The 10,351-nt window shown below is 41.3% G+C and overlaps 1 long non-coding RNA gene across 1 annotated transcript; it reads right to left on the bottom strand.

Annotated features, from left to right (window-relative positions):
* Positions 1–1,452: 1,452 nt before the first annotated feature.
* On the bottom strand, positions 1,453–6,686 carry LOC138739776 (uncharacterized). Its single transcript, XR_011342412.1, has 4 exons — positions 6,658–6,686; positions 6,177–6,280; positions 4,972–5,156; positions 1,453–1,673 (listed from the first exon to the last, which is right to left on the bottom strand). It is a non-coding gene; the product is annotated as an uncharacterized lncRNA (long non-coding RNA).
* Between the last annotated feature and the right edge of the window lie 3,665 nt (positions 6,687–10,351).

Below are 10,351 nucleotides of genomic sequence, written 5' to 3'. Positions count from 1 at the left end.
ACGACAATGAAAAGGAAGATTAGTAAGAGCAGAATGAGGTCACTGATGGCTGCGGGGATGAAACAGTCTTTACGCCTGTTGGTGCCTGCGTTCATCCTCTTGAGCCGGCCGCCTGGAGGTGTCTGGGGTGCGATTGGTCTTTCATTATGTTGGCTGCCTTTCTGAGGCAGCGGTAGACATAGATGAAGTCCTTGGAGGGGTGGGGAGAAGTTTTCATTATGTATTTATACAACCACTTTCATGAGTTTGGGAGGTTTTGTAAACCTCTACAGCCAATGGAGTAATTTTTGAACCATACCAAAAAAAAGTGGGAGTAGAACCTGGCCATTACATTTGTAAATTTGGAACCACCTCTTTGTTATATCAAATTCAAGTTTATAATCTTCTGACTGTAGATATACAACCAGACAAAACTGTCTGTAGTGCGTGGAGCACGCACTACAGAAAGCACATAAAAATCAGATACATACATACATGCAGATATAATTTAAAATGAACACCTATAAATATTTAGAATTATTTACTCAGTTATAGGATACTGTTGATCAATCAGTCAGGAAGACATAGCTAATGTTTTGCAATGTTGTTAAGGCTCATAAACCCTGTTGAAGTAATAACTTTAGAATTACTGTATTGCATTTCAAGAATTGTGTTTCATTTTTAAATTTTTAAAAAATTTTTCACATTAGGAACCATATTGACCAAAATACACATAAACATTTCCCTCTTGAATATACAGTATCATTTTCTCCCCTTTTCTCCCCTCCTTTCCCTCCCTCCTTCCCACCCCCCTTCCCACCCACTAAACGTTCAACATATACGATACATTAAACCCATTAAACAATGTCATCACATAATGAAAATAAACAAGAAAGTTGTGTCATCTACTTTTACACACTGGATCAGTTCATTTCGTCTTCTTCTTAAAGTGTAAAAGTTTTGGGAAGATCTAAATCAGGTATTAAATAAAATCACGAAAAGCAACATCCCAAAAAATCCAGAGATCTTTCTTCTAAGTAAATATAAGAAGTAAAGAACTTGGCCTCGATTTGGATGGAGCACAAAAAAGATTTATTATGATAGCCCTAGCTGTAGCAAAAAAATATATTATGTCAACCTGGAAATCAGAAGAGAGCCTGAGAATACAGCAATGGTACATAGAAATTAATAAATGAATTCCATTGGAAAAAATAACATATAATTTAATAAATAACATCACAGTATTCGAACAAATTTGGGAACCGTACATGGAACACAACAGAGAAGTCCTACCGCGGACCTCCACCACCTAAAATGAGGAATCATGTTTTCTTTTTTTTTAAATTTTTTATTTTTCACACCATAAATCACATTAGCCATGATACACACTTTTTCCTTTTCACACATATACAGTGACATTTTCTCGCCCCCCCCCTCCCTCCTCCCAACCCACCCCCCCCACCCCCCCCCATCCATTTAAGGTATACAATCTAGGTTACATTAAACCAGTCAGACAATGTTGTCATTCAACAAAAATACACCAGAAATTCTACTGAGTCCATTCTTTTCTTTCCTTCTCCTTCCATCAACTTAGGTAATGATTGTCCCCGGTAGGTTTTCGCTATTGTATTTAATGTAAGGCTCCCATATTTGTTCGAATATCATGTTTCTTGATACAGTATACTTTGTTGGCACTACAAACATAGAAAGAAGATAAGAAATAGGAGCAGTAGATGGCCATCAAACCTGTTCTGCTATTCAATGAAATCATGGCTGATCTGATGATAGGCTCATCTCCACCTACCTGCCTTTTCCCCATATCCCTTAATTCCCCTTCTTTGTTAAAATCGATCCAACCTTGTTGTGAGTATATTTACTGAAGTCACCTCCACTACTTCAATGGACAGTGAATTCTACAGATTCAACCCCCCCCCCCTCAAGGAAAAGCAGTTCTTCCTCATCTCTGTCCTCAGTCTACTACCCTGAATCTTGAGGCTAGGTCCCCTAGTTCCGGTCTCCCTCACCAGTGGAAACAACTTGCCTAACTCTAACCTATCTATGCCTTTCATAATTTTATGTTTCTATAAGATCCCTTCTCATTCTTCTAAATTCTTCTAAATTCCAGCGAGTACAGTCCCAGATGACTCAATATCCCCTCATCTCTGGAATCAACCTGGTGAATCTCTTCTGGACCACCTCCAAAGCCAGGTCATATTTCCACGCGTAAGAAGACAAGAACTCCTTGCAGTACTCCAGCTGCGACCTCACCAGTAACTCGTACAATTGTAGCATAACCTCTTTGCCTCTAAATTCAACCCTTCTAGTAATGAAGGCCATTCTTGATATCCTGTTGCACCTCCAAACCAACCTTTTGAAATTCATGCACAAGCACTCCCAAGCCTTCTGCACGGCACCATGCTGCAATCACTTGCCATTTAAATAATACTCTGATCTTCCATTTTTCCTTCCTAAGTGGATAACCTCACATTTACCAACATCTATACCCCATCTACCATACTCTTGCTTATTTAATTCTATCTCTCTGCAGACTCTCTGCATCCTCTGTATAATTTGCAACCTTTATTGCAAATAGCCAATGTCCCTGTGGTGAATATCTGCCAAGCTGCCTGTCTCCCCTCTGGTGAGCCTTGTGTACTAACATTGACTGTGCATTACCTCTACTGTTAAGGACACTCCCCTTGGGTATAACTGTATATGCACCTATTGTCTTTCTTTATTGTACCATGAGTTTATGCTAATAAAAGCCATGATTATTGTTTGACCACATCGTCTTTGTCCACTTCATCAACTGGCACTTCAGTCCACCAGAATGCAGGGTCATTTAGGAAGATTGTCAATGGTCAATTTCCTTGATGTTGGCATCGGGTCTCAGCTGTTGCACAATATCATGTATTAAATGTTCATTTTACATTTTTAGCAATTCCATCACCCATCATAAATTTGACAGTCTTTAATATCACCACCAAGAGTTTTCACATAACCTGGACAACCGAGAACTACGAAGAGCAGATATTTGTTGTCCAGCTGTTAAAGAATGACAGTGTTGTGAAGGAAACAGAAACCCTGGAGCTGGGTTTAACGGTGTCAGGATTGGAGCCTGGGACTGAGTACACTGTGAGCGTCACCTCGAGATCTTGTGAGCAAGAGGGCATTGCCACTGAGCTGAACATTAAAACAGGTAATGATCCCTAACTCACCATAACTTACTGTTAATCTCCACCAGATTGAGAGTTTAAATCTCAAGGTGGTTGACTTGGGAACTGGAACATTTCTACTTTGGCGAACATTATTGCTTTGTTTGTTGTTGCTTTTTAAAGTTACCCCAATCTTCTAGTTACCGACTATTCTTGGCCACTTTGAATATATTAACTTTTAATGTGGTCCCTTCCTTTATTTGTTTAGTTATCCACAGCTGACTATCCCTACTCTTGCTTCCTTGTTTCATTTTACACTGGAATCTACTTTTGTTTCAAACTGTGGAAAAAATCTCTTGAAAAGCCCTCCGCTGATCCTTAACTGCCCCATCATTTAGCTTGTACTCCCAGTCTATGTTCGGCAACTCCACCCTCATCCTGTCGTAGTCTCCCTTGTTTAGGCGTAGGACACTGCTTTGGGATCTTGGTTTATCACCCTCCAGTTGTACTCAAGATCCAACCATATTGTGATCACTCTTTCCAAGAGGATCCCTAAACTACAAAATTGTTAATTTGACCTGTCTCATTGTACAGGGCTAGATCTAAGAGAGCATGATTCCTTGCCTGTATCAGGACATGCCTCAAAAAAAGGTAAAGGTTCCATTAATGTCCTGTAATTCTACATTTAGAATGTAACATACATGAAATTCTTTAACTTTTGTCTACTGTAAGGCAGACAGAGTCGCCACTTTGTCCAGTGCCCCTCTCAGAAACCTACAGCACCTGGTGTTCCTGGGTGGTCACCCCTCCAAGTACTGACCAGGCTTGAGCCTGTTTAGCTTCCGAGATCAGACAATCTCAGGCATATACAGGCTATTAGGCCTCAACTGTAACAGATGCATCTTCAAGACTGCCTAGACCAAATTAATTTGATCAATCAATATGCAAGTTAAAATCCCCTATGACCATTCCATTCTTTATATAAGTCAGTTAATTCTTTATTATGTGACACAGTTATGTTGTTACTCCAACCTATAACTTTTTGTAACCATTTTTTGCACCTATTGTAATTGTGAATATTTATTACTAATCTTTTGTAATTATGTCTTTTTAAATTTATGCTATTATAGTTTTTTTAAACAAAGTATCCGTTCGGTGGCAAGTAAGAATTTCCAAGCATGCGCACGGTGCCCTGATGTGTAGGACAATAAACATAAACTCATTGTCAATTTCCAAACTTTGCAGGATCAGTTCAACATTTTGTTCCTTGGAATCTTTGTTGTCTCTCACTATCCCCCTGATCTCAACCTTGTCTTGCTTACCTTCCTGCCTGTCCTTCCAAGTTACCTGATCCCCGTGGATGTATAATTCCCATTCACCTCCACCCTGATTCCATGGTTCTGTGCCATAAGCTCATTGACCTCCGAGAATATAGATGAAGTGCCCATACGGTTGTTAACCTTTCATAATCCAGTAGCAATGTGATCCTTTTTGTCTCTTACATTTGATTGTTCTGTCCTCCATTTCTACTTCTTCTAATTTGAAGTGGGAATAAACTGCCTACTTTTCATTTAATAATGATAATGAGTTTTTGTCACGTGCACAAGTTCGATTGAGATTCTTACTTGCTGAAGCCACACAGGTACTTTGTTTTATAAAAAAACAATTTCAACAGTCTACATTAAATTAGGAGGTGATCAATAGGTAATAAATATTCACCATTACAGTTAGAGCAAGGAAAAGCGACGGTGTTTCAAAAAAAGTGCAGAAAGGCCTGTTTGTGGTGCCGGAGTAGTTTATAACTAGGAGAGTAAGGGGAGGTTCAAGAGCCTGGTACCTGTTGGAGGAATAAAATCTGTTCTTGAACCTAGAGTTGGTAGACTTCAGGCTTCTGTAGTTCTTTCTGAAGGCAGCAGTGAGAAGAGGTTGTGATCAGAGTAATGGGGGTCTCTTGTGATGTTTGCTGCCCTCTTGGGACAGCCAACTTCAGATGCAGTTGAATGTAGGAAACAGTTGTTAATGCTGGGGTGGGTAGAAATTATAGTTACAGATAACATGATTAAAACGGTTAAAATCAAATATTATGTATTTGTGTGAGTCCCTTGGTCTGATGGTGGTAAAAGCCTGGGTGGATGTTCATTAAATTGTTGTTGGCAGGAATTGGATGTTAGCCCAACAAGTAATAATATAGTTAATTTCTGATTTGGAATAAATGGTAACCCTTTTTCTTTTTGATCAGCAGAGACCACAAACATTAGAGCAAAGCGGTCTGCCATGGACTTTGTCTCTTCGATTTCTGTCTACTTGAATAGGCCTGGATTCGCACCAAATCTTCCATACCCAGATGTGCCCTTGTGCTGTATGTTCTTCCAACTGATGTATTGGGCTGTTTGATGGCTTGTGCATATTGCTACACTGTTAGATTTCATGTCGTAGGTAGAGTACTGTGTATGCGGTCATACAGGACGATCCAAAACGTGAAAATATTGCCTCAAAATCAACTTCAGCAGTTGCCTTGTACGTTGGGTTTAAAATCCAATCCTTGACAGCGAATTCTCAACACCGCTGCCATCTCACCCCTCCTCCTCCATATCCTATCCCCATCCCACCGGCTCTGACTCAAGTGTCGCGGTCAGGTCCTCGGTGCACTCTCACACCTTCCTCCTGCTGTCCTCCCAGCTCACCTTCACGCAAGTCTCCCGGTCAGGCCTTGGGCACACTCTACCATCTTTCTTGAGCTGATACCCGGCTCACCTCCACGCAAATGGCAGCAGCGAAAAGAATGCATGCACATTAAGGGGCATTGCTGTTCAGCCGAGCAAACCTGTGGGGGGGGGGGGGGGGGGGTGGGCGGTCATCCTGAACATAGTTGTCCTATACATTGGCATGCATGGTAACTTGAGGTTTCCTGCCTTTGCTGGTTCATATCTTTTGATACCATTATTTGACTCTGGGACCCCCAGAGCCCCAACATTATGGTCCTCTCCAAACCCAAATAATGAAAGTAAAACTATCCTTTGAAAGAACATTGGATATTCTTACCAGCAGGTAGGATGCTCCAGGTGTTGCAGGTTGTTTACATGGAGGTGAATCAATCAGGTTCTCCAAAGCTGATCTTTTTCGGCCACTCAGGAGATTTCTTATTTCTGGTCAGGACAAAAAGTAGATTATTGGGATCCCTATGCAATACAGAATCAGGCCCCACTCAAAATATACTGAAGGGTATCCACGGTCAGGCAGAATCCATGGAGTTCTTCCAGCACTTACTCCAGTTTACCTGCATGTGCAGACTTCTTGTTTACCATTGAACCAGGCCCTTTGGCCCACCACATCCATGCAACCATCATGCCCAACTATGCTATCCCCAATTACGAGTCAGAACTAAATAGCATGGAAACAGGCCCTTCAGCTCATCCCCTCCATGCTGACCAATGTGTCTTAATGAGCTAGTACTATTAATCTATTGATGTGCCATCAGTAACTCCAAAGACTTGAAGTTACCTGACTGAGAGACTTTTATTACCATAAACAGAAGGCACATCTCACGTTGCTGACCTGAGATTGTTCTGGAGGAGGGGTTACGGTCTTTATTAGAGGGGAATCAAGGGGGAGGAGTCACAGGTATAATCAGCAAAGGGTGGGGCAACAACCATACATATACAAGCTGGTTCAGGAATTTAATGCATGTATAGTACACAGACATCAAAGAAAAGTTACAGCATGTAAAAGGCCACTTAGCTTGTCCAGCCCACAATGGTTCTAAGTAATTAACCGCGCCCACACTTCTGTCCTCTCACCATAGTCTTGCAATTTTGTTATTGTCCTTTCAAGTACCTCTCCACCTCCCTTTCAAATACCAGGATTGAATCTACCTGCACTAGCTATCACCGGAAGTCCATGCCAAACCTAACTACTTGCTGTGTGGAGAAAAGCCCACAAGCCTGTACTGCCCAATTGACCTGCACACCTGGTGTGTTTTTGAACAGTGAGAGAAAAACCCACGCAGATATGGGGAGAACGTTAAAAACTCCTTAGCACGGGAGTCGAACTGCACTAACTGCTATGCATACCGTGCCTCCCAGCACAATTACACGTGGATATAAATTGGCATTCCTCCTTCTTCAATTATAACTTGGATTGCTTTATCTAAACCCATACATATTGGAAGGTGGTCATATAGGGCAGCTGTTTAAAGGGAAACCCTTTCGCCATTATCTCAAGGAATTGGCATTAAACCTGCCCTTCCCTTGAACCAACTAAGGAAAGTGCAACTCCCTTCACTCTGGGGCACATGGTAATTATGCTGCCATAAGGTGCCGGCTAACTTGTTCTTTAATTTGGTAACAGCTCCATCGACAGTCACCAACTTGGCTGTGTCCAGCATCACCAGTGGGGGCTTTCAAGTAACTTGGACAATAGATGTCAATGGAGAGCAGACCTATATTGTGCAGGTGTGGAAGGATAACGTCGTTGTGAGTGAGACAGAAACACGGGAACTGGAGTGGACTGCAACAGGACTCGAGGCTGGAACTGAGTATATTGTCACCGTGGTGTCCAGAGTGTGTGAGCAAGAGGGCACTGCAGTAGACCTGAATGTCAGAACAGGTAATAATACAGGGATTGAGATTCTTTTTGTTTTAATCATTAACTGTCATGGTAAGCGTGGCAAAGCTAGTACCTTTGAGCAAAACAGCTTGGTAGACCATTGCAAAAGGCAGATACACATCAAACACATTCAAACATATTTGACCAGCGCAGACACTCAAGTTTGGAGACCCAAGGCACTAATGGCTGTTAGTCAGCCATTGTTGCTTACCAGATCGCCAAGTCTTGGTCAATCCATTGTGCGATTAGTTGAGAGGTTTTGTGTCAAAGGTGTCAAGGTGAGGCTATTCTCTCTGGGTATGAATGTTAAAGTTCTTCCTCATTCTTTTACAGGTACTGGTTTCAACCCTGACGATCATGATGAGATTATTGTTATACGTATAAATGAACCATTATTGTTACAACCACTATTCTGTAAAAAAAAAGTTACAATCAATTACAAAAGTGTACATTATATTACCCCATTGTAGAAATGGATAATAAATATAAAAAAACAGATAGATAATATTTATAGTTACAGTTAGTGCAAGAAAATAAAATGTGGTGTTTCAATAGAGTAGATGGGTGTCTTTGGGATGCTGGAGTAGTTTATGATTATGGCAATAAGGGGAGATTCGAGAGCCCAATAGCCTGCAAAAAAACTGTTCTTGAACATAGAGGTGATGAACTTCCAGCTTCTGTATTTTCTTCTTGAAGGTCCTAGCGAGAAGAGTTTGTGACCAGGGTGGCAGGGGTCCTTAATGATATCAGTATGAAGCAGTACCTCATATAGGTGGGAGTTTGGAGCTCGTGATGGACCAGACTGTGCTTCCTCTGCAGCCTCCTGTGTTCCTGAGCACTTGAATTCCCAAACCAGGCTGTGATGCAACCAGCCAGTATATTTTCTCCAGTACATCTGATGAAGTTTGATAGAATATTCGACAACATGCCAAATCTCCTTGGACTTTAAAAAAACAAATAGAGCTATTGGCATGCCACATGGTTGCCTTGATTTTCTGACTCCAGCAGAGGCCCTTTGATATGTGGACTCCCAGGAACTTGAGGGTATCAAACTCTCCACCTCCATCCCTTCCGTGCAGACATAGGCGTGGCCACTCAGCCTCCCTTTTCTAAAACCAACAATAAGCTCCTTGCTCTTGGAGACGTTGCAAGCAGGATTGCTGTTCTGACATCTCCCAACCAGATCCTTGATCACGACCCCGTATTCTGATTCATAACTTCCAGTTATTTGGCAAATTATGGTGTCTCCATCATATAGAGATTACGCTGGAGCAGAATATGGCTACATAATCATGAATGTTCAGGGTTTAGAGCAGAGGACTAAGCCCACAGCCTTGAGGTTCCCCTATGTTGATGGTCAGTGAGGAGGAGGAGATGGTGCCAATCCATGTTGATGGGTCAGGTGTTAAGTTGCAGATGGACAGACAGAGTCCTAGATCCTTTAGTTTTGCTAAGTATGATGTGTTCAACGACCTCATTCAGGATGGGCCACGTAGCAGCATCAGATTTGTCACCAATAACCTCGCCTTGGGATGGGCTGGACCAGATTTTTTAAATAGTTATTCATTTCCCCCATTGAGCTGGATATTGCTGGCAAGGCCAATGTCTATTGCCCATGCAGTTTCGTGTCAGCAGTAAGTGAGAGAAAGTAAAACAACATGAGAGCTTCACAATTTTTTTTAATTTAAAAAATAATTTAGACATACAGCACAGTTACAGGACCTTTTGGCCCACGAGCCCATGCCTCCCACAAATACACCCTATTTACCTCTACCCCTGTACGTTAAGCAGTCGTAGGAAACCAGAACTCCTGGAGGAAACCGACACAGGTCACGGAGAATGTATGAGCTCCTTACAGACAGTGCTGGATTCGAACCCCGGACTCGGTCATTGGCGCTGTAACAGCTTTGCGCTAACTATAACATTGAGTATTCTTCAGCAGATCAGCATAATTTCCAGCAATTTTTGATCTACTAAATAATTAGTTCTCATTTTGTAAATTTCAAGATTATGAACCAAATTTGTATACCACAGTTGCCATGCTGGGATTTGATTGTGTTTACTAGTCCTGCCATGCTACCACTGTACTTAAGATTACTATATAGGAGATCAGATGAAAGTGTTCCAAATGGTATTTGTATCAAGAGAATGAATTTCACAGAGAACTAATTTCCTTTTTGGTTTTGCAGCTTTTAGTTCAACTAAGATCATGACTGAAATGTCTTTTTTTGATGCTCTGGATTTGTTCGCACCCAACTCTACACAAGTATTGACTTCATCTTCCACACAAATATCCATTGCTTGTGGTAAGATTAGCTGTTTCCCATCGATTAGGTTTCAATGCATTTGACGTTGCTGTAACCTGAGAGCAAATATTAAGAGATTTAAATACAAACCCTTTGACTTGACCTTCAGTTTCAGTAAACATGCCATGCTGTTTTTTTTTAACATCTCTTAGTTCCTTCATTGATCAAGAACCTCATTGTTTTTAATGTCATGAGCAATAGTCTAAAGGTAACTTGGGAAGCTGATGCTGCAGTCAACCAAGAGTTTCTTGTGCAACTTTGGAAGGATGATCACAGAGTGGTTGATGCAAAGACTAAGGAACAAAA

The sequence above is a fragment of the Narcine bancroftii genome, chromosome 7 (assembly GCF_036971445.1).
Source record: "Narcine bancroftii isolate sNarBan1 chromosome 7, sNarBan1.hap1, whole genome shotgun sequence".
In the NCBI taxonomy this organism is placed as follows: Eukaryota; Metazoa; Chordata; class Chondrichthyes; order Torpediniformes; family Narcinidae; genus Narcine; species Narcine bancroftii.
Note: the sequence above shows the minus strand (reverse complement) of the source record. Positions and strands in the feature narration are given on the sequence as shown.